This window comes from Cupressus sempervirens, chromosome 1 (assembly GCF_028749045.1).
Source record: "Cupressus sempervirens isolate cs-2001-9-10 chromosome 1, ASM2874904v1, whole genome shotgun sequence".
NCBI classification, from domain to species: domain Eukaryota; kingdom Viridiplantae; phylum Streptophyta; class Pinopsida; order Cupressales; family Cupressaceae; genus Cupressus; species Cupressus sempervirens.
Genome location: NC_143118.1, coordinates 83,474,962 through 83,497,649, shown reverse-complemented (window position 1 = coordinate 83,497,649; position 22,688 = coordinate 83,474,962). Strand labels below are relative to the sequence as shown.

Sequence of the window (22,688 nt, the reverse complement as noted above, 5' to 3'; positions counted from 1 at the left end):
GACAAATAACACATGTGTTTCCCCTAATCAAAGAGATGTTGTAAGAAGGAGAATTGGTAGCCAGAATCGCAACTCACATGCAAACATTTTTTGGACTCAACTCAGACACAATTTATTGCTATGTATCCTCAAATTCAAATAAGTCAAAGATTATTTGAGATGGATAAACCTTTTAATGTGAAGATAAATCAACACACACACAACTTTTTGTAGGGTACATATTGAATTTTCTAACCATTTTCATGTTTTTAGGCATATATTTGTGTTTTTGCATTCTAAGTTTGTTTGTTAGGATTGTGACATGAATGAGGAACCTAGATCTTCAAGGGATTTCATATCCAACATTTTATGTGAAATAGGGGATAGCCAAAATTTTTACAAGGCATCATGCTTGGATGGTACATGCTTATTTTGTGGTTCTTTGCAACTTTTATCAACATATGAATATATGGATAGTACACATGCAATTGGAAATGAAATAGTAGATTACAGAAAATATAAGACAATGACATATGCTCTAAAAGATGGGAAACATGGTAAAAGATGTGATTTAATCATTGAAAAGATTCCAATGTATGAGTTTATGAAAAAAAATTCATGAAAATATTATTTACGAGTATGCAAGGCATACACATAGAGCTTGATGGTTGGATTTGCAATTCAAGTTGTTTAAGGATATGTTTCCACTAGATATCATTGTTTTAGTTGTAGCCTTCACAGAGAACTACACACTACAACCACAAAATGAGGTGCAAGAAAAGTATTATACTTCTCAATAGGTTTCCATATTTGTTCACATAACATTCATGCATTCACCTACAAGTACAGAGGATGACAGGAAGATTTTGAGGGAATGCCATTTTTACATTGGCGATGATCGATCACATTCAATGGAGTTTGTACATGGTTGTTTTCAACTATTTTATGGAGATTTGGCTAATAGGGGCATACCATATCGTCAACACATTATTTAGTCAGACAATTGTGCATCTCAATTCAAGAATGCATGGATGTTCTATTGGTTGAGCATGATGCATAGGTTGTGTAGAATTCAATATATGTGGAATTCACAGAGGCTGATCATGGAAAGGGAGAGCATGATGGTGCAGGCACATATATCAAAAGAGCCTTAGCTCGTGAAGAACTCAAGTACAAAGATGGAGCAATATTAACAGATGAAAAATCCATAGTCCAGTGGTGTAACACTACAATGGGTCTAGGTAAGGAAGGTGAGTCTATGGTTTGTAGATTCTTTTGGTTGATAGATAATACTAACATTGCACCATATGAGGATTGTTGCACAATAATAGGATCAAGTGAGTTGCACTCTTTTAGAATCTTTGATGCAGGTTCATGGAGTATCCACACATGAAAAATGGTATGCTATTGTCCATCATGTGCAAAAAAAATTGGGATGAGTGTGAGTCGATTGAATGGGTGGACAAATGGGATATATGGGTTTTGGACCCAACTGACACATATCGTCCCCCACAAGTATTGGAAATGGTAGAGATAGATTCATCCATTGAATTTGACCGCTTGTTTGATCTAGTGCAACTTGGTTATGAAATTATATATATATATATATATATATATAATATTTCAATATGTAACTTTATAACTTTTACCTAAGTATTTTTTGAATTAATGACCACATTTTGTACATTTATCACTATAGGCCATGTTTTCTTTGTTATTGCACCTGAAGACAATGAAGAAGGGACATATTATTATTTGTGTTATTGTGTCCAAGCTAAACAAAAGTTGGATCACTCAGTTATAGATGGTGAAGGTTTAGAGTACCATATCGGTACAGTGGTTGTAACCGACACATTTCTTAGAGGATATTTTATGAAGAACCCTAATTTTTGGTTATTCAAGGATTGGTAAACAAAGAGGAATTTTCTTCATTATTCGAACCTTGTTGTCACATCAAATGTCCACTTGATAAAATATGGTAAAACCACATAATAAGACTCTTTGAAAAGTTTTCGAGTTAGACCATGAGGCAATAATTGAGACATTAAAATGTAGAGCAGATCTAGTTGGTTCATTAGATTGAATAGGGAGGGAGGGAGAGAGGGAGGGAGGGAGGCAGGGGGGAGAGAGAGAGAGAGAGAGAGAGAGAGTAGGGGATGCATGTAAGAGATGCTAGTCTTGACGAGATGTCAAAGAGACACAACCATCAAATAAGTAATAAACAATCGTTCTCAGAATTTGAAGCAAGTGCATCTCTCTGATCAATTTCTCTATTAAGCAGGTTTTCTATATCTTCCCTTGTATATTTAATAGATGTAGTTGTAATTCTTCTGTATATATTCCTCTGTATATTAAGCTTTCCTCTGTAGGAATGAGAAGGCATGGGGAGTGAGGCCAACTATTGGTCACTATATTAAAAAGGTAATCCTTGGCCATGCCACTGGTGGGAATCATTTAAATCTTATTTTTAGAATGGGTACCTCATTTGTCTTGAAAGAATAATATATATTGTTTTCAATGTCTTTGAAATATTTGTAGCTAGCAGCCAATTGCCTATTCATCTCCTTTGAATATTCATGGGAAACCAAGGTATTTCATTACCTAATAGGTCCTAGGAATCTTAACTAGGGTCCTAGAATAGTCCTAGATAGATCCATTTGACCTAAATATGTAAAGAACAAAAATTTCTCAAAAGTTGCAATGTTGTGCAAAAAGTTGCTTGAGCAACTTTTGCAATTTTTGCAAAAAGTTGCAAATGGAAGTCTGGGAAGTTTTTACTATCCATGCTTGGGTATATGAGCATGGGGAACATATTTCAAAGGTTAGAATGTTTCTAATCATATTTGCATTTTTACGCAACTTTTGCAATTTTTCACAAAAAGTGCAACTTTTGCATAGTTCACTAGATTTCACTTCTAAGACTTGGAAAAGGTTCCAAACTATTTTGAAATAACTAAAAACACCTAATCTTAGGCTGTCTTGACCAAAAACTCAAAAAGACGTAATTTTGCCTAATTAGCAACTTTTGCTTATATCTTGCACAAAGTGGCCTAAGCATACATATCTTGTTCATATCTCTCTCACCGTTCGTCGTAGGATTGAATTGTATATTCTATTAGCTTTAGGTGGCTGGGTAAACCCTAGCCCCAAGCACCTCCCTTCCTATTGAGTGCTCAAACATTCTTGGGCACGTTGAACCAATTCACCCCTAAGAGTCACTAAATGCCATAGGGCAACAATCTTTGATGAGGCATATCTCGGAGGTCATGTGAGGTATGGATGCAATTATGGGTGCTATAGGACCATTCTGTAGAGACCTACAATAACCTCTCTCTTTTTGGAGATCTTATTCCATTTGGATTTTTCAACCCCATCTAAGATGATGTTGAAAATTGTAGTGTTTGTTAGTACAAAGTTGCCAACTATTGAATCTTTCTCATCGTTCGTTGTGGGATCAAACTATCTATTTCATTAGCTCTAGCTAGCTGGGCAAACCCTAGGCCCAAGCTCTTCCCATCCCATTGAGCACTCAAACATTTTTGGGCACACCAAACCAAATCGTCCCAAAGAGTCATTGAATGCCATAGGGTAGCAATCTTTAACAGGGCATATCCCAAAGCTCGTGCAAGGTATGGATGCGATTCTAGGTTCTATAGGACCATATTGTAGAAACCTATAATAAACTCTCTCTTTTTGGAGATCATATTTTGTTTAGATTTTGCAAGCCCATCTCGGGTGATGCTGAAACTTGTAGTGTTGGCCAGTACAAAGTTACCAACTGTCGAATCTCTCTCACCATTCATCGTGGGATCAAACTGTTTATTCTGTTAGCTTCGAGTGGCTAGGTAAACCCTAGCCCCAAGATCCTCCCATCCCATTGAGCACTCAAACATTCTCGGACACACTGAACCAAATCGTCCCTAAGAGTCACTAAATGTGATAGGGTAGTGATCTTTGACGGGGCATATCTCAGAGCTCGTGTGAGGTATGAATGCAAATTTGGATGCTAAAGGACCATGTTGCAAAGACCTACAATAATCTCTCTCTTTTTAGAGATCTTATTCTGTTTAGATTTTGCGGCCCCATCTCGGGTGATGCTAAAACTTGTAGTATTGGCCAGTACAAAATTGCCAACTACCGAATCTCTCTCACCATTCGTCGTGGGTTCAAACTATCTATTCTATTAGTTCCATGTGGCTGGGTAAACCCTGGCCCCAAGCTCCTCCTATCTCATTGAGTGCTCGAACGTTCTTAGGCACGTCGAACTCAATCGTCCTTAAGAGTCATTAAATGCCATAGGGCAACAATCTTTGATGGCGCATATCCAAAGCTCGTGCAAGGTATGGATGCAATTTTGGGTGCTATAGGAATGTGTTACAAAGACCTACAATAACCTCTCTTTCTTTTTGGAGATCTCATTTCGTTTAGATTTTGCGGCCCCATCTCAGGTGATGTTGAAACTTGTAGTGTTAGCTAGTACAAAGTTGCCAACTGTCAAATCTCTCTCATCGTTCGTCACAGGATCAAACTGTCTATTCTATTAGCTCTTGGTGGCTGTGTAAACCCTACCCCCAAGCTCTTGTCCTATTGAGTGCTCAAACATTCTTGGGCATGCCAAACCGAATCGTCACTAAGAGTCGCTAAATGCCATAGGACAGTGATCTTTGACAAGGGATATCTCAGAGCTTGTGCAAGGTATGGATGCAATTCTAGGTGCTACAGGACCATGTTATGGAGACCTACAATAAACTCTCTCACTTTTTTGAGATCTTATTCCATTTAGATTTTGCAGTCCCATCTTAGGTGATGCTGAAATTTGTAGTGTTGGCTAGTACAAAGTTGCCAATTGTCGAATCTCTCTCACTATTTATTGTGGGATCAAACTATTTGTTCTATTAGCTCTAGGTGGCTGAGTAAACCCTAGCCCCAAGCTCCTCCCATCCTGCTAAGCACTCTAATGTTCTCAGGCATGCCAAATCAAATCATTCCTAAGAGTCACTAAATACCACAGGGCAGCGACCTTTGATGGGGCATATCTTGGAGCTCATGCAAGGTATGGATGTGATTCTGAGTGCTACAAGACCTTATTGCAAAGAACTACAAGAACCTTTCTCACTTTTTGAAGATTGGATTCTATTTTGATTTTGCGACCCCATCTTAGGTGATGCTGAAACTTATAGTGGTGGCCAGTACAAAGTTGCCAACTACTGAATCTCTTTCGCCGTTCGTCATGGGATTGAATTGTCTATTCTATTAGCTTTGGGTGGACAAGTAAACCCAAGCCCCAAGCTCCTCTCATCTCATTGAGCGCTCAAAAATTCTCAGGCATGCTGAAACAAATCATCCCTAAGAGTCACTAAATGCCATAGGGTAGCGATCTTTGACGGGGCATATCTCAGAGTTCGTGCGAGGTACGGATGTGATTTTAGGTACTACAAGACCATGTTGTGGAGACCTAAAATAATCTCTCTATCTTTTTGGAGATTGGATTATTTTTTATTTTGTGTCCCCATCTTAGGTGATGCTAAAACTTGTAGTGTTGGCCAGTATAAAGTTGCCAACTATGAAATCTCTCTCACCATTCGTCGTGGGATCAAACTATCTATTTTGTTAGCTTTGGGTGGTTGGATAAGCCCTAGCCCCAAGCTCCTCTCATCCCTTTGAGCACTCAAACATTCTCGGGCATGCCAAACTGAATCGTCCCTAAGAATCACTAAATGTCATAGGGCAACGATCTTTGACAGTGGCAACTGGATATGACATCTCATCCAATAATGAAGACTTGTGATAGAAGGTAAAGGGGTGATCATACACCTCATTTTGAACATGTTATCTTTTTATGGTAATAAGGTAATCCTTGTTTGTAAGGTCAAGGAACTTGAAGTCGCCTATAAACCCAATCCTAAGGATTGTTCTTTTTGTTGTTGTTTTTGTTAATAAGTTGACTCAATAAGTGTTTTGAGAGTCATTACACTTTATATAGGTCCTATGTGTTACCAAAAATCACTTGGTTAAGTTCTAGGAAAAGTTAGTGCAAAAATTGCATTTTGCAATAAAAGTTGCCAACAACTTTTTGACAATTTTAGCATTTTTTTGGAAAACGTTGAAATTAACCTTGTAACCAATCAAACCAACTAGTAATCGATTGGAATGGATGTCAAATGATGAAAATAACCTCTATGAATTTAAAGGAGGCATAAGATGTTGGTGATTATTACGTTTTTTTTTATATGGCAAGGAATCACTACTGATGTTAAACTTGTATATAGGATCATTGAGTTATTATCAAATATCATTACTTCTTGTATAGAACAAAAAACTCATACTTTGTCAAAATGAAACACCACTTTAGCTGCATGTTATCACTAAATGGAGTTAGTGGAAGATGTTAAGGATCTTCTTGGTTGTCTTAATACCCATTTCATGGGTTTGAAACATAATCACTTCCCTTTGTGAAGAGTTGTCTGAAAATCAACAAATTACATGTTGTTGCAAAAAAAATACAATCATGGGATGTTAGAAGATTGTTTTCACTCATAGGATTTTGAAGAATCTCTTGGAAGGATGAAATAGATGACAGGCTGAAGTTTGTGAGATAGTTATTATGTGTTCCTTGAAGTGTCTAAGGTGTTAGTTTGAAGCAAGAAGTTGATTATGATCCATTTCTCAAATTTGCTCATTTTCCTGTTATTGCTTCCCAAGTCTTGAATAGGGAAAGTGATCAAGTAGTTTTGTGAAGTTGAGTAGAAGTTTGTTCAATGTTGTAACCAAGTTGGAAAGAGTCTTTGAAGACACTTAAGAACGTGGGAAAGGTAGTTTTCCTTAAAAGTGTTCTTGCTGGGAATCCACTAGCTTTTGGTGTGAGCACTATGCATCATTTTAGATGCAAATTACATCAAAATGAAATATATGAAATGTACTTAAAATGTAAACAATAAAAATAAGATATATATTATGATAACTAATAATGTCATACATGAACGAACATATAATATATTATGATAACCAATAATGTCATACATGAACGAACATATAATATATTATGATAACCAATAATGTCATACATTAACAAACATATAATATATTATGATAACCAATAATGTCATACATGAACAAACATAACATATATTAACCACTAATTTCATAAGTCTAATAATGTCATGCATCAAATATATGTCATACATCAAATATAAAATGTCATATATACATCAAATGTATATTGAATATGTCCACTAACATAAAATCCAACATATATGTCCACTAATGCCTATACATGTGTGTCTATATCTATATCTTCTCCTTCCCACGAGGGGAAGGAAACAAATCCCTAGAGGTTTTCGATCGTTGTGTGGAGGGAGATAATGGGGATGATGGGGTCTTCCTCACATGCTCACTCGTCCCCTTGTTTAGGCTCTTCTCTAACTAGAGCTAATACAAAAAAAAAGTAGATATGAATAAATAATTATGATATATTGAAATCAAATATATGTACACGCAAAATTAATTATTTTCTTACCGCCATCAAATAGTCACTCTGTACATCCACCTCAAAGGCTCGTGGACGATCAGGTGTAATAAGGCCCTACAACAATTCAATCAATATAATCACTTATAAATAACATTTGAAATTTCAATACTAACTATTATGAACAACAACTAAAACTAACAAAATTATTTCATACCTTGATCAATGGCTCTAAACTAGCCATCGCTGCAGCAACTCCATGATCGATGGACTGGCGAAGATGATGAGGAGTCTCAGACATCAACAACTGTATGTCATATAATACAATTTACATGTAACATGAAACATGAAACAAATATAATCAAATGAATTAAATTAACATGAAATAAATGTACCTCTACGAAGCTTGTATCATGCCTAGGCTCAGAGTCCCTTGTGAATGTCGATGGTCCAGTAGAGAACTGATGCACATGGATTAAAAAAAAAATTTCAATCTTTCATATGATTACTTTATATATATATATATATATATATTTAAATGATTAAATCGATACATACCTCTTGACTCGTCAACGGGACGTAAAATAGGGCTGGGGAATCTGTACTAAGACCATCAACATTCTTACCCTAAATTTTAAACAATGTCAATACATGCTAATTAATTAGTCATTCACTATACATACAAAATGTGATCAAATTAGTTTATTATAATTGTAATTTACCTGTGTGTCAATGCCAAATGTGTCATTTAGAAACTCGTCAGTGACTAGCCCATCATCCATACTGTCTCCAACATGCCTGCCAAATGTACATAAGGATCCACATGATGTGCACATGTGATCACAACACACAGAAGGCTCCTCCTCAACTAATGGATTGGCAAAATGAATGAGGGTCTACATCAAAGCAATGATAGTCCCTAGAGTGCTACTCTCTACATGTTCCTTCACAACTGAAGAAATAAACACATGCTTACCTTGTGGCTTGACAACAAATGCCCTAACTACATTAGGGTCACAATGTGCCCCCAACCTCTCAAATGATGACCCCCCACCTCTACTTTGAAATTTTAATATATCAAAATAATTGGGGATCTCCCGAAGGACAAATTCACAATTCAATTTCTTTAAGAAATACATTGGAACCTCATGATTATTGAAGGGAGGGGCATCAAAGACCTATCCCAAAAGTTATTTCTAGTATCATCATGTATGCACCAATGGATGGGGAACCTTTTAGTTGTATGTTTAACAATGTCTTGTTCTCTAGGCTTTTTAGACAATGCACAAACACTAACTTTTGCTATTTCATTTTATTTTACATCTTTATAGGATAATTTGTTTGCATAATATCTTCTTTGTTCATCCCTCTTAACACACCAAATATCTAACTGCCCACTAATAGAAGCTACATGGATCATAATGGACTCAAGGGAGGATGCCAATTGTGCTCTCATAGGATTGGTTTTTCCACAAGCTTTCAACCTACCAATGAGTGCTTATAATTCAATTTTCTCTCTTTCTATTTCATTCATTATGTTGTCTTGGGTGCCAAGAGGAGGTCTTTCAATTGGTGGAGGTTACAGAATTTCTCGCTCTTCTTGTGGAGGGTTTTGATTTTGGATCTTGTGAAGGGTTTTCATTTTTATTTTGTTGATTCAACTACGGATTTGGCGATTCATTATTCACATTTCCTAATAAGAAACCAATTGCATTCCAAATAAATAAACAAATTTAAAGCAAAATTGAAAAAACCTACAAAATAATTTAAAAACTTACAAAACAATGCAAAAACAAGAGTAGAAAACATACTACATGATCCTGATCTTGATCTTTAGCAATGAGGAGGCATTTTGAGGAGGCAAATGAGAAAATTCTTCAAGTTTTGCAACTCATGTGCATGTTGTTGAGGAGAAAGATTGCAACAACAAAACAAAATGAAATGGGCCGCAAGTTTGCAGCCCATATATAAAAAGTTGGGATTTTAAAAAGCGTGTCCACGCTATAGCGTGCACACACTTTTAGATTTTAAAAAATTCATTTTGTGTGTCATGTTTTTGGCACCACAACTTGATGCACTTACCCATATATTAATTGAATACTAAGGTTATAAAATAATTTTAAAATAAAGATACTAGCTAGCTCACAACCCAATAAAAAAGTAATTATGAAGTAACAAAAATAATGTAAAAGAAGAGCTCCATAGAGCTATCAAAAAAAGGTTGGATTTAGCATAGATAAATAAAACATCAAAGAAACTCTATGTAATTTAATTTTAATAAGCAACACAAAGGATCATCTAATGTTGCACAATATAATGAACTTTTAAAAAATCTGAATAAGACACAGTGAAATTTCAAGAATTAGTGTAAAGGAATTTAATAATTCTTATATAATTTCAAAGGAAAATCTGAAATTTGGAGTTTGTACTTCCAAGCTTCCTTAGTTTTACCTAATTCTAAGTAGGAAAATCGTTACTTGCCCATTCTTACATTAAATTAATCAATATGATAATCACCTGTGACTAAACAATTGGCGTGTATTTTTGTACACAACATGGAGGATACTAAATAATAGAAGTTATATTCTATCTCTAATAAAATTTACAAATGAAGCAAAATTTTATTTATATCGTAATTAAAAAATAAAAATAAAAATTCACGTCATAACTTTTTCATTTTGTTTTTTTGCTCAAAACTTTTTCATTTTATTAATAATTATAAAAAATTATAAAAAAATAAAAAAATTATGTGTGACATTTAATATAATCAAGTTAAAATTTTTGATTCAATGAAATATTTCAACATCAATTTAATATTACATTATTTATACTTAGATTCAAAATATAATTCACATTTTTTTACTTTTTTTGGTCCTATAAAAAAATGTGAAACAAATCGATCCTCCTAAACAATTGGTCCTATAAAATATTTTCATGTAAGTTACAAAAAGTGAATGTAATAGGAAGTAATATAGTTGTATTTTTTAAACCAAAAAAATCAATTAAACCACTAGCTAAAATAAGGATGGCCAATCACAAATTAAGACAATAAGTAAAAATATATATTAATACAATAAAACTATTAGAAATCATAGATTAAGAGAAATTTATACTATTGTCAAGCATATATTAATTAATGTAAAACGACATGAAAACATAAGTCCTATAGGCGGGACTAATAAATATTTATTATAAAATAATATTTATAAAATACAATAAATTGAATTGAATAAAATGAAGAAAGTATTATTGTACTTTGTAAGTCCTTATGTTTATCATTTTAATCAAATGTACATTAGGAATTCATAATTCATGAGATATTTAATATTCTTAGTGATATTTAAAGTAGAAAAGCTATATTTTAAAACTATACAGACTACATATAATTTTATCTATTTTCAAATGATTGAATCTTTCTTCCTCTACCTTTGTATCTTCATCTTTTTTATAACAATCATAAGAAAAAGTTTGTAACCAATCCTAAACACATAAAATATGATGTTGTTTCCACTAGTTTTTGTTTTAACATGCCACGAATTGAAGATAGTCATATCTCCAAAGGCCCTTCTTTACATATATGCAATTCATTTTATTTCCAATGTAATTCTACCCATCTAGCTTTAAATCTCATGGCTGGTGGTTTAGATGACTACTCTTTCTATTTCTTAATCATTTTGTGCGATTAAGCCTTAGACAAACCTTAATTTTACAATCATCTTGTTACAATCATATTTGTAATTTAATTAACCAATATTCTTTGCCTCATTTTTCTCATACTTATGGCATGTCATCCCGCTTCATTTTTTCATAATATGACACATTTTCAACATGTTTGACCTATTGACAATTGGCTATATGTAGATATGTAAATGTTGTCATTAATGGCAACACATGATGTACATGCTTGTAGAAAACCTCGGTATAAAGATACTTAGCTTTTTGGTACTTAGAAAATTGTCTAAGTATGAAAATGGTTTACAATAGTGTATTATTTTGTATGAACTTGTTTTCAACATCATACTATGACTAGCAAGGTTACATGAAGGAAGAATTAAGTGAGTTGAACATGTGGTTAACACTGCTTGCAGGAATACTAACTCTGACACTTGTTATTCAAGTCCTAGTGAATGCAATTATGTGTTTATCAGACAGGAACAAAGAACAACATTTGAAGTATAACTTGTTTATACGATGTTATTTTTGAGAGAGAAGTTATATCGAAACAATATACATGTTGTTGATGATGTGTATCACCACAGACAATACGGAAAAGAGATATTTAAGATTTACAGAACAATAGAATGAAAGGTAAAGGAATTATTTTGTTTACAAAATAATTACTTAACGAATTAGGGACAACATCCTAGATGTTGTGATATCCCTAATCTCAAAGGTCAAAATAATTAAAACAATGGCACAATGATCAATATAATATTTAAATAATAAATAATATAACCAATTGTTATTATGATATTTAAATCTTAATAAATAAATATAATTGTTGAATGAATAAATAAAAATATTGCCTCATAATTATATAATATAATATGTGTTAAATATAATACAATACAATATATTATTAATATTATATTATATTGAACCTTTTTCTCTTCTAAGAAAGAAACTATCTAACATTCTTAGCTATCAAGTATATGCCAAATGAAATATTATTGGGTCAAGAAATATCAAAACTTCATATTAGGGACCTCGAGAGAGAATGTCTTAATATATCAATAAAGGTGAACATCTAAAATTGATTCAACAACACGAATATGGAGCTTGAGCGGGAATCAATATCTCTTAGACTTCATATAATAGTGTTTGAACATCTGATAATTACCATCAGGAAACTGCAACCACAACTACATGGTCTGTGATGTATAGCCATACATATCGTGTTTGACCAAAACTTAAACACTCAACAGTGCAAGGAATATTTCCTTACAAAGAAACTATGGCCACAAAATCTATTGCACAGGTTTATTAACAAAGTAACTAATATCAATTAAGGAAGTAATCAACAGGCACATCTCTTCAAGAATGAAGTATTCATAATTGTAAGAATCTACCTTAGGGCACCCAAGACCAAGGAACTCAAAACACAAGCACAAATTAGACCAAAGTATGATCAAAATAACTGTATAGTATTCAATACAATGTACAAGTACACTAGGAGTGCCTCAATATAAAGACATTTGAGATGCATCTAGAATGCCTTGGAATCAGCATCATGATAAGTCCAACAACCAGGCACATGTCCACCAAATATGGGTTATCCTCCATTAAGCACGGAAGTAAGTGTGATGATGAGAGGATAAGCCTACAAAGGTGAGACATGCACAACAGTGTTGTAGACAACATGTGCTAAATTAGGAGTGTGAAAAATTGTGTTGTCTACATGACAACTCAGTGAATGATGCAAACTCATGTGTTGTAGACACCATCTGCACAATTAGAGTTGCATACTTCTGTGTTGTCTACATGACAACTCAAGAAGGTGTGCAAACTCTTAAGTGTCTCATAAAGAGAAATGATAAAATAATAAAATAATGCAAAATAATAAAATAATGCACTAACCTAAGTAAACTTAAGTAAAGTGTAAATAGTAAATACCTATTTACACCAACACCCCCCCCCCTTTAAGTGTAACTTAGGGGAGTGCACTTAAGGAGTACACTTAAGCTCACTAATGCATAATGGGTCCCGGCTACTAGGCCATGTTAGGTACCCATGTACAAAAGCAATGCTTGAATGATGCAATGCAATCTCTCACAGAGCAGAGAAAGAGGGAAAACCTCATGGGAAAAACCCTCCTCCAAAAAGAGAGATGAGTACAATAAAGAAGAAGAGAGAGAAGAAGACCTCAAAAGAGGAAAAAATCCCTCCTAGAAGAAGAAGAAGAGAGATGCATTGACAACTCCTTGATACTCAGCCTCTGTGGAAGAAAGAGCAACATTGTTTTGCTTCTTACTTTGCTAACAAATAGGGCTAGAACCAAGGTGAAATATGTACCCTAAAGTAGACTTCCAATAATCTAAGTCTCTTGCATAGTCTGAGTCTATGTATCTAATCAACTAAAGCCCTGTACCTATTGCATAATGTATCCCATGTGTATATGTACCCTTGATGTAGTGCAAAATGTGCTTGGCAGCCTTTCAATGAAGCTCATGAGATTCTTGCATAAAGCATGAAACCATAACAACTACAAAAGCAATATCAGGGCATGTGTGTGTCAAGTAGATAAGGCTCCCAACCAATTGTCTGTATAATGTTGCATCAACAAGTGGAGTTGTGCACTTAGCCTCTAGCTTGACACCTAATTGAAAGGGAGTAGGAGCAGGCTTGCAGTCACTCATGTGAAATCGAGAAAACAAGTCCAAAGCATACTTGGGCTGTGAAAGTGTGATCCCTGCTGAAGATTGTGTGATCTCTATGCCAAGGAAGTAATGTAGCAAACCCAAGTCTGTCATGGAAAATCTATCTTGTAGAGAGGTCTTGACACTAGCTATGATGGATGAAGTGCTCCCTGTAATGATCAAGTCATCAAAATAAAGCACTAAGATCAAGTGTGAGTCATATTTCTAAAGAATGTAAACATTCAAATTAGAGTGACATCTGCTGAAACCTACTGAGAGGAGGAAGGAATCTATTTTTGCATACCAAGCTTGAGGAGCCTACTTTAGACCATAAATAGACTTCTTCAATCTACAAACCATAGTAGAATCCTATATGAACCCCTATGGATGCTCCAAATAAATTTTCCTTATGAAGGTCACCATTCAAAAATGTTCTCTTAACATCCATCTGGTGTACAACCCATCCTTGAGTTGCAACAATTGCTAGTGTCAGGCGAATGGAATTCATCTTGGCAACTAGTGCAAAAGTCTTTGTATAGTCAATACCTGGAACCTGCAAGAAACCTTTGGCAACTAGTCTAGGCTTATGTTTATCAACACTTCCATCCACTGCAAATTTGGTTCAATAGATCCACTTGCATCGAACCACTTTTCTTCCCTTAGAAAGGGGAACTAAGTCCCATGTGTTGTTTTTTATCAATGAATTGTATTCTTCCTCCATAGCCTTATCCCATTCTGGAATCCCTGATGCTTCCTTAAAAGATTGTGGATCTGAAGCAATGGTTATATATGCATGTGGAAATGACTTGTGTTGTGACCTAGTCCTGCAAGTGTCTGAAGGATTTTCCACCAATGAACCTATTGCATCGAGAGTTTGTTGTGCCTAATGAGGTTTAGTGGAAGAGGAAGAAGGAATGTCCTCAACTGTTTGTTGACCCTGCAAAGGTGGTGTCCTGCGAGTCAAAGTTGGAGGAATCTCATCTTCTGAGTCACTTTCATCACTTTGATCACTATCCACAAAGGAGGAAAAAGGAGGAGTTGAAGAAGCCAAGCTCAGACATGTCTCTTCAAAATGAACACTCCTCTCATAAATGATTTCATGCATCTCTGGATCCATTACTTTGTATGCCTCAAGATGATCAGGATATCCAACAAATATGCATGGTTTTCTTTGGGGTTCTAATTCCTTACACTTTTGTGGAGGTATCCTAACCCATGTTGGACAACCAAACACTTTGAAGTGCTTGACACTTGGTTTTCTTCCACACCAAGCCTTAAAAGGTGTTATTCCATCTAAGGCCTTATGCAGACTTTTGTTTTGGATGTAGTTGGCATAGCACATGGCTTCAGCCCAAAACACTTGATCTAGAGACTTGTGTTGAAGCATGCAAGTAGTCATTTCCTTAAGGATTATGTTCTTTCTTTTGGCTACATCGTTCTACTATGGCATGTATGCAACTGAATGTTGAAGATCTATCAGGTCATGTGTGCAAAAATCTATAAGTCTTGAGTTGACATATTCTCTGCCATTATTTGTTCTTAGGATCTTGATGGCTTTCCCATATTTTTCTCAACTTTAGCTTTGAACGTGATAAAGTTGTCAAAGACTTCACTCTTATGACCAAGAAAAAAGACCCAAGTGTACCTTGAAAAGTCATCAATAAATGTGAGAACATAGCAGGCCTTACCAAAGGATGGTATAGGAAAAGGGCCAGCCACATCACTATGAACCAATTCTAGAGCAGCAGTTGACTTCCAAGACTTCCCCTTGTCATATTTCTCTTTGTGATGTTTACCTGCTTCACAACATGGACATACACCCTCTAAAAACTTGACTTGAGGTAGACCAATGACCATTTCCTTGCTGCTTAATTGCTAAAGGTAGTGATAATTAAGGTGTCCAAATATTTCATGCCATAATTTACTTTGTGTGTTTGAATGATTCAACAAGGCAAGATAAGTGGACTTAGGCACAAAATGTGAGAAAGAATAAAATCTTGTCTCATGGTTTGCCTTTCCAACCACCACCATTGAATCATCTTTGAGATTTTTCACCACTACTGTGTCGGGTAGGAACTCTACTATGTTGCCACATCCATAGTGAGTGATTTGATAGATGGAGAGAAGGTTGGTGCTAAGGTTAGGAACATGAAGTACATCCTTGAAGATGCCATTCTCTAACTCAACCTTCCCTTTACCTTCTACTTCAACTTGAGTATCATTGCCCATGTAGATGTATGGTACATTTGAAGGTTTTAAAGAGGAAAATTGCTCCCTTGAAGCACCCATATGATGAGTTGCTCCTGAATCTAGAACCCATTCCTCAGCATTGTTTGTACTTGCAACTAAAGCTTGTCCCTTGCCCTTTGAAGTGGACGAAGAACCTTTGTCCTGGTATGCATTTGGAACATCAATTTTGCGTTTCCTCATAATGTTGACCAATTCATCAATCTATTTATCTTTGTATTCATGTTCATCATGACCATTCCTCTTATAATAGGAACATGTTTTCTTCTCCTTCTTGTTGGAATTGTTCCCCTTTTGATTATTTTTCGAAGAAGACTTCCCTTGTTGTGAAGAAGAATGTTGAGTGGAAGAAGATTGATTTGAGGAAGATTGTTGTTTTGAGGAGGACTATTGTGTGTCATCTTGTGCCTTAGCCTTCCATTGCTTCTACTTCTTGTTTGAGTTTTTGCCACTTGAATTACCTTCATTTGCTACCAAGGCTTTATTTTTGGAAGACTTGAGAATTCCCATTCCCACTAGATTGTCATTTTTGAAGATCAACATTTCTAAGAATTTCTCAAATGAAGGCTTAACATAGGCACTACTCATTGTCAATTTGTGTGTATTAAAGCTAGAAACAAAAGTAGCATATTCAGGTGGAAGATGAGTCATAATGTGTTTGATCATCTTTCCATCCTTGATGGGTTCACCACAATCCTTTAGTTGTGTCCTATACATTTCTACTTGGGTAAGATAGTCTTTAATTGTGTCAATTTTTCTAGGATCCAATTTGAGAAGTTTATCCTCTATAGTGTAAGTTATGTCTTCATCTATTGTCCCATACAAAGCTTCAAGTTTAGCCCAAACCTCTATTGGATCTGTAAGCTGCCTAATGTGAAATTTGACAGGATCAGAGATATTTTTCAACAAGGTTCCTAAGGCCATCTCTTGTTTGGATTCCCAGTCTTCTTTTCAAGCTTCATCAGCATCAGCAGGAGGTTTCTTTGTTGCACCAGTGACATAATGCCATAAACCTTTTTCTACCAATGGCTCTTTAATGTTTTCTTTCCAACTAGCATAATTATGTGGAGTTAACTTTGAAAAAGAACCCATAATGCAAGAACACAAGATTAAGGAGACATAGTACACAATACGCACCCCCCCCCCCCCCTTTTCACTCAATCAAAAAATCTCCCCCCCAAATAAATGATTCTAGCACTTTATATATAGTTCGATTACAATGGGCCACTTGCCAAAATGGAAAAGGTGGGCTTTTTGATCCTCCATCCTCCTATCAGCCATCATAAAAATCCTATTCCATCCATTTCTATGCAAGATCAACAAAGGCACATATCAGGGCACATCATCCATCATCATCCCCCTACATGCTCTTTCATATCCTCTCCATCTCACAAAGCTTCTCCTAACCATCTTCCCAAAGCTTACCACAGAAATGTGAATGCCAACTTCAAAATGCATAAAGCTAAAAATCCACATCCTAGGCAATCATATGTCTATTCTAAAAGACATACTCCAAAAAGGCAAAATCCAATCAAAGAATGCAAAACAATGCAAAAGCCTATGAAAAGAAAATCCAAAACCATGTGGATCCCCAAGAAAAAAGTTGAAACCCAATGCATAATGGCATCCACCATTGCTAATCCCCCATCTAGTGACTCATGTCCCCCATCTCCTAACTCCATCTTGGGTGCCTATATCCCCAAGCACGCTTCCACAAATCCTCCATCACGCCCGCATCTACCATCTATCCCCCATATGCTCTTTTCACACCCATTCCAACATGTGCCAATGTTGCTCTTGTAAGCATCCCCATCTCATGCTCCTTTCCAGCATTTTCATCCCTCCATCTCCTACCATCAATCCCATCTAATCCGATCTATTGCATAAATCACACATCCGGTGTACCAACAGCTAGCAACAAAATTGAACATTCCAACAGCCAGTGAAAAATCCAAAAAAAGCCAAAATAGTTGAAGAAAGCCAAAATCATTCTAGCTAAGTCCAAAGTCAAAAAGTCAAAAAATAAAAGAAAAATAAAGCGTCCACTAGTGAAAACTTGGCAATTCAAGCACCTTGGACAAGTACCATGATGAAAACTTGGCAAACAAGCGTCATGCGTAATCCTGCCATCCCCAGCTTAGCCTATCACCCTCATGCTTTTGGTCATCTCTTGACATCCACCTCCATTTTCCAATCTATCCACCTATCCTTCATCCTCCAGCTTCCATCTCACACCATCCACTAATCTTATGCAGCTTCAGCCAATCATCTCAGCTATCATCCATCTCCCTAGCCCCTTCAGCTTTTTCCATCCAAGCTTCAATCCTATCACATCCATCATAAGACCTCCTTCTGCATGTTATCTTCTGATTGGGGGCACTATATTCCTTGGAGATCTTGTCTTGTCCATCCTCCCTTGTCATTGGTATCTAGCTCTAGGCTATCCTCATGCAAACCCAATGTCATCTCTTTGTATCCATCATAATCCTAGCTATCTACCATCCTATCCAGCCATCTCATCCTGCTCCTCTAGCTATCCTTGGTCACAAAATCTCTCATCATCATTGGATGCATCCTGCCAAATCCATATCTTTCGCTATCACCCCACCCTTAGCTTTCGCATCTTGCACAACATCGAACCATCCCGCTATCCTATCATCCTGAGCTTTTGCCTACTTGTAACTATCTTGGTCAGCTTCAGCTTGTAAATATCTTGGTCCGTCAGCTTGTACATCCTCTTTAGCTTAGTACCATTGTATCTATCCAGTGTTCGTGTCAGTTCATCCTTGATCAGCATCTTGCACCCATCGCACATCTTGGTTAGCTATTCCAATGCATCCTTTAGCTATATTTCCTGTCACCAAAGTGTTATCTTTCTTAGTTCAGCTTGCCAAACGCATCACTCATCCAAATCCACCAGCTTAGGTGCTCTCCGATAGGTCCTTGCAGGATATAGCTTTCCTCATGTCTAATCTTGGTTCGTTAGTACCTCGTCCTACCCATCTCGTTGGCAAACGGTTCTCTTTTGAATTTTCACTTTCTTTTGATTTGGGATCTTCCCTTTTGGGTCTTGAAGTATCTTTTCCAAGCAATCTCCTTGTTCCCTCCTCAAGGTTGCCACGATCTTCCATATCATGGTATGCTGCGAATGGGGCAATTAGAGCGTAAGGTCTTGATCAGGTCTTTCGTTTGTTTTTCTTTTTTGCTTGTGGGTTCTCCAATGTCGTTTCCACACTGCTTCCTCTAGGATTCATGTGTGATGTTGGGGCAATCCTTGCGTGTTTCTTTTGAGTTAGTTTGTCAATCCTTTGGACGGTTGGTGAAAAGGCCTTGATGTTCTTGGTAACCTTGGCAATTAACCAACAGTCCTATAGCAAATCTAGTGCTCAACTACGTGGTGGTACTTCTCTTTGAAGTATCCCCCCGCTCAAAAAGCTTCAATGGTTTTCCTTCATCTCCATTATCCCCCATCCATATCCAGCATCCGTCTCTCCTAACCCAGCTTATGCATCAGTATCTCTTTGAATCACTCATCACTCTTAGCTTTAGGGATCCACAATCCTAGTCTTAGGGATCCACCAATCCAAATCAATCCACCAAGCCTCATCTTTTGAGATCCACAATCCCAGTCCTAAGGATCTCCGAAACCCATCTTCCACCAATCTAACTCTTTGAAATCCTGTTGCATCAGCTTTTTAATCCCCTCATCCATCTCCCCATCCTGGATTCCTTTTATAGCGCTCCACTCCTTCATCCTCTGCAATCCCTGAGAACTTAAGCTTGCTTCCTCTTGTGCCTCTGATTCTTCCTTTATCATTCTCCTGTAGTGAGAGTATGAGCTAACTAAACCTCTTCTTTTAAGCCAATCTGAGTCTCCTTGCTCATCCGAGATTCTTGTACTTTTCAAGAAGCCATCGAGCCTCGCTTTCTCTCCCCGCTACCTTCTTGAGGGGGCATCTCACAGTCCATTCTCTCCTCTTCTGCTCTAGCCTTGGGCATCTTATTTTCTTATCTTTGATGCCATGCCACTTGCGGCATCACATCAAAGAGGGGCAAAATGTAGACACCTAAAAACCTTTAGAAAATAAAGTATTTTTATTTTCTGAAAAAGTCCTGATGACATCATCATTTATTAATTAATTAATTATTTAATTAATTAATTAATTTTTATGCCATTAAATCCCTTTATCTTAATTAAAAATATTTAATTAAGGAATCCCTCCCAAAAATGTTTAAATCTTATTTAAACATTATTTCCTTATTTATTAATTATTTAATTAATAAATTGACCAAAAATCCTAAAATAAATAAAAAATTTATTTTTTTCCCAAAAGTTGGCCAATTTCCTTATGACCAATAACCTCTTCCAAAATCTTCCAATCCTTCTTTAATTTTGATTAAAGGCTAATCCCATCATTTCCTACCCCTAATCCCAACTCAAAATATTTAATTAAAATTAAATATTAATCCTCATGTTTATTAAAAAAGTTTTAATAAATATCTCCTCAACCCAAACCCTTGAAATAAATAAAACTTTATTTATTTCCTAAAAATCTAATTTATCCTCCTCCTAAGAAGTTTTAGACTCTTCTAGAAAGTCTTCATCCTCATCCTAGGAAATTCTAGACTATTCTAGAAAGTCTTTATCCTCATCCAAAGTCTAGACTCTTCTAGAAGATGTCTTTAAACCTAATCCTAATCCCCTCCTAACCTTGTCACATTCCCTAAACATGGGTTAAAACTTACTAACCCAAGCCAAAGTTAACAAATATCTCCTCCTTCACCCACCCTCATTAAATGCCATCCACTTGCCTATCCCTAAGCTAATCCTAAACCATCCTAATCCATCCTCTAATCATTTGCACAAGCCTAACCAAGCTTAAAACCTTCCTAATCAAGTCCAAGTCGAATTTGCTCTCATCACCCTCAAAATATCTCAACCATAAAACTTTATGAAGTCCACTAGGTCATAAATGACTCTTACAAGCCCTTTTATTGCTCTTACAAGTCATTATGAGGGTCTTTATGAAGATTTTATCTCTTGAGCCTCCTTTGTTGACTCATCCTTCCCCTTTCCTCCATCCTCTCACCATGTGACATGTGTCACTCCTTGATTGGCTATAAGGAAGCACAATTCATGTGCTCTCCTCTCATGCAATCTGAGCCCTCCATAAGCTTTTTCCCATCCTTGCATCCTAGCCCTTGATCCCTCAAGCCCTTTGCCTATAAATTGGATCCTTCCCCTTTGCAAAAAAACACAATACATGAAGTAAAGTTATAATGCTATTTTGAGAGCCAAATCCATACTAAATCCATCTATCCACACCAAAAATCCACAATCATCCATTTGAAGCCCTTTTTGAAGCATAAGTTTGAGCATACATCCTATCCATTTAGATAAAGTTACTCAACAAGAGAGCTTCTTATTGAGAGAGTCCATTAATGGCTCATATTCTCAATTGAGAGCTCATCTTAGTCTATCTTGAAGTTTATGAATTTTGTTTAGTTTGTAGAAGCTTTATTTAAATTTGGTTTCTATTAGCATACTAACATTGCTCATATACAATACTAACCAATCCATGCACCAAAAGTAGATACTAGATACACCACTAAAAAATCTAAAAAAATTTACCCAAAATAAAAAAAATTGCACCTGATTTGGAGTCTCTATGACTAATTTATAGCCATTTGAAGTCGGGCTGCCAAATCAAAACTACATCTAAAGAGGGGTCTGTAGAGGAAAATAGTGTGTTAAATTTGACAGTCAAACAACTGTTATAGCATTTCAAAAATGCCCTAGAATGACGATCAGATGGTCATCAAATTTAGGCTCATGATTTGCTAATGTCATCATTCGTGCAGGACTATGATGATGTCACCTTGTATGGCTGCTGACATGGCATGTATGTGATAGTACAAATTCGTATGAAAAAATTGGCATGTAGTGCTGAGTCAGCATATGGTAGATGACTCAACGAGCTGACGTGGCTGTCGGACATGTACGGTGATGATGTGTTTGCAACTTAGGTGGCTCTGTTGACTTGTCTACGTGGCAAGAAGTCAGCGGGTCGCGTGTCTTCTCGAAAGTCAACGTGGCTCTACCCACGTGGTGGCTCGGTGGCATAGACGTGGTAAGTTGGACGCTGTGCTACAGTGGGCGCAGACATGGACTTTTGCTTATGTGGTTACAAGGTCATGTGGACAAATTGCTTTTCATTGCGTGTTTACTGGAAAGATCGCTGTGTGGGGGTAATCAGCATGTAATGTGTGTCCTTGCACAGGTTGAGTCAGTAGATGCGGCATTGTAGAATGGGATGGGGGAAACACTATTTGGCCAGAGCACTTTTGCGAGTGCTGGACTTTCTCAAAAAATGACGAGAGTTTAATCCCACATTCTTTAGAATGGGGATTGTGTGTGTTTATAAAATACACACTACGCTCATAAGAAGGCAAAAGGGCATCCACCAGAAGGGTGGAAATGAATCTGCCACCGATGGCTGTTGGTTGCTCAGTCGAGCTTTGTCACCTGTATTTAGGGAATCTACGTCGCCGATCTCAAACAAATATTCGTTTGATGTTGAGTGATGCCTGCCAAACAATTAACCCTGTAATTAATAAAACATTTTGCAGACTGTGGATTG

At 36.3% G+C, this 22,688-nt stretch overlaps 1 pseudogene; it reads left to right on the top strand.

Moving 5' to 3' along the window:
• Positions 1-22,355, top strand: part of LOC149576342 (O-fucosyltransferase 23-like) — a 44,906-nt pseudogene extending 22,551 nt beyond the window's left edge.
• The last annotated feature ends 333 nt before the right edge of the window (positions 22,356-22,688 follow it).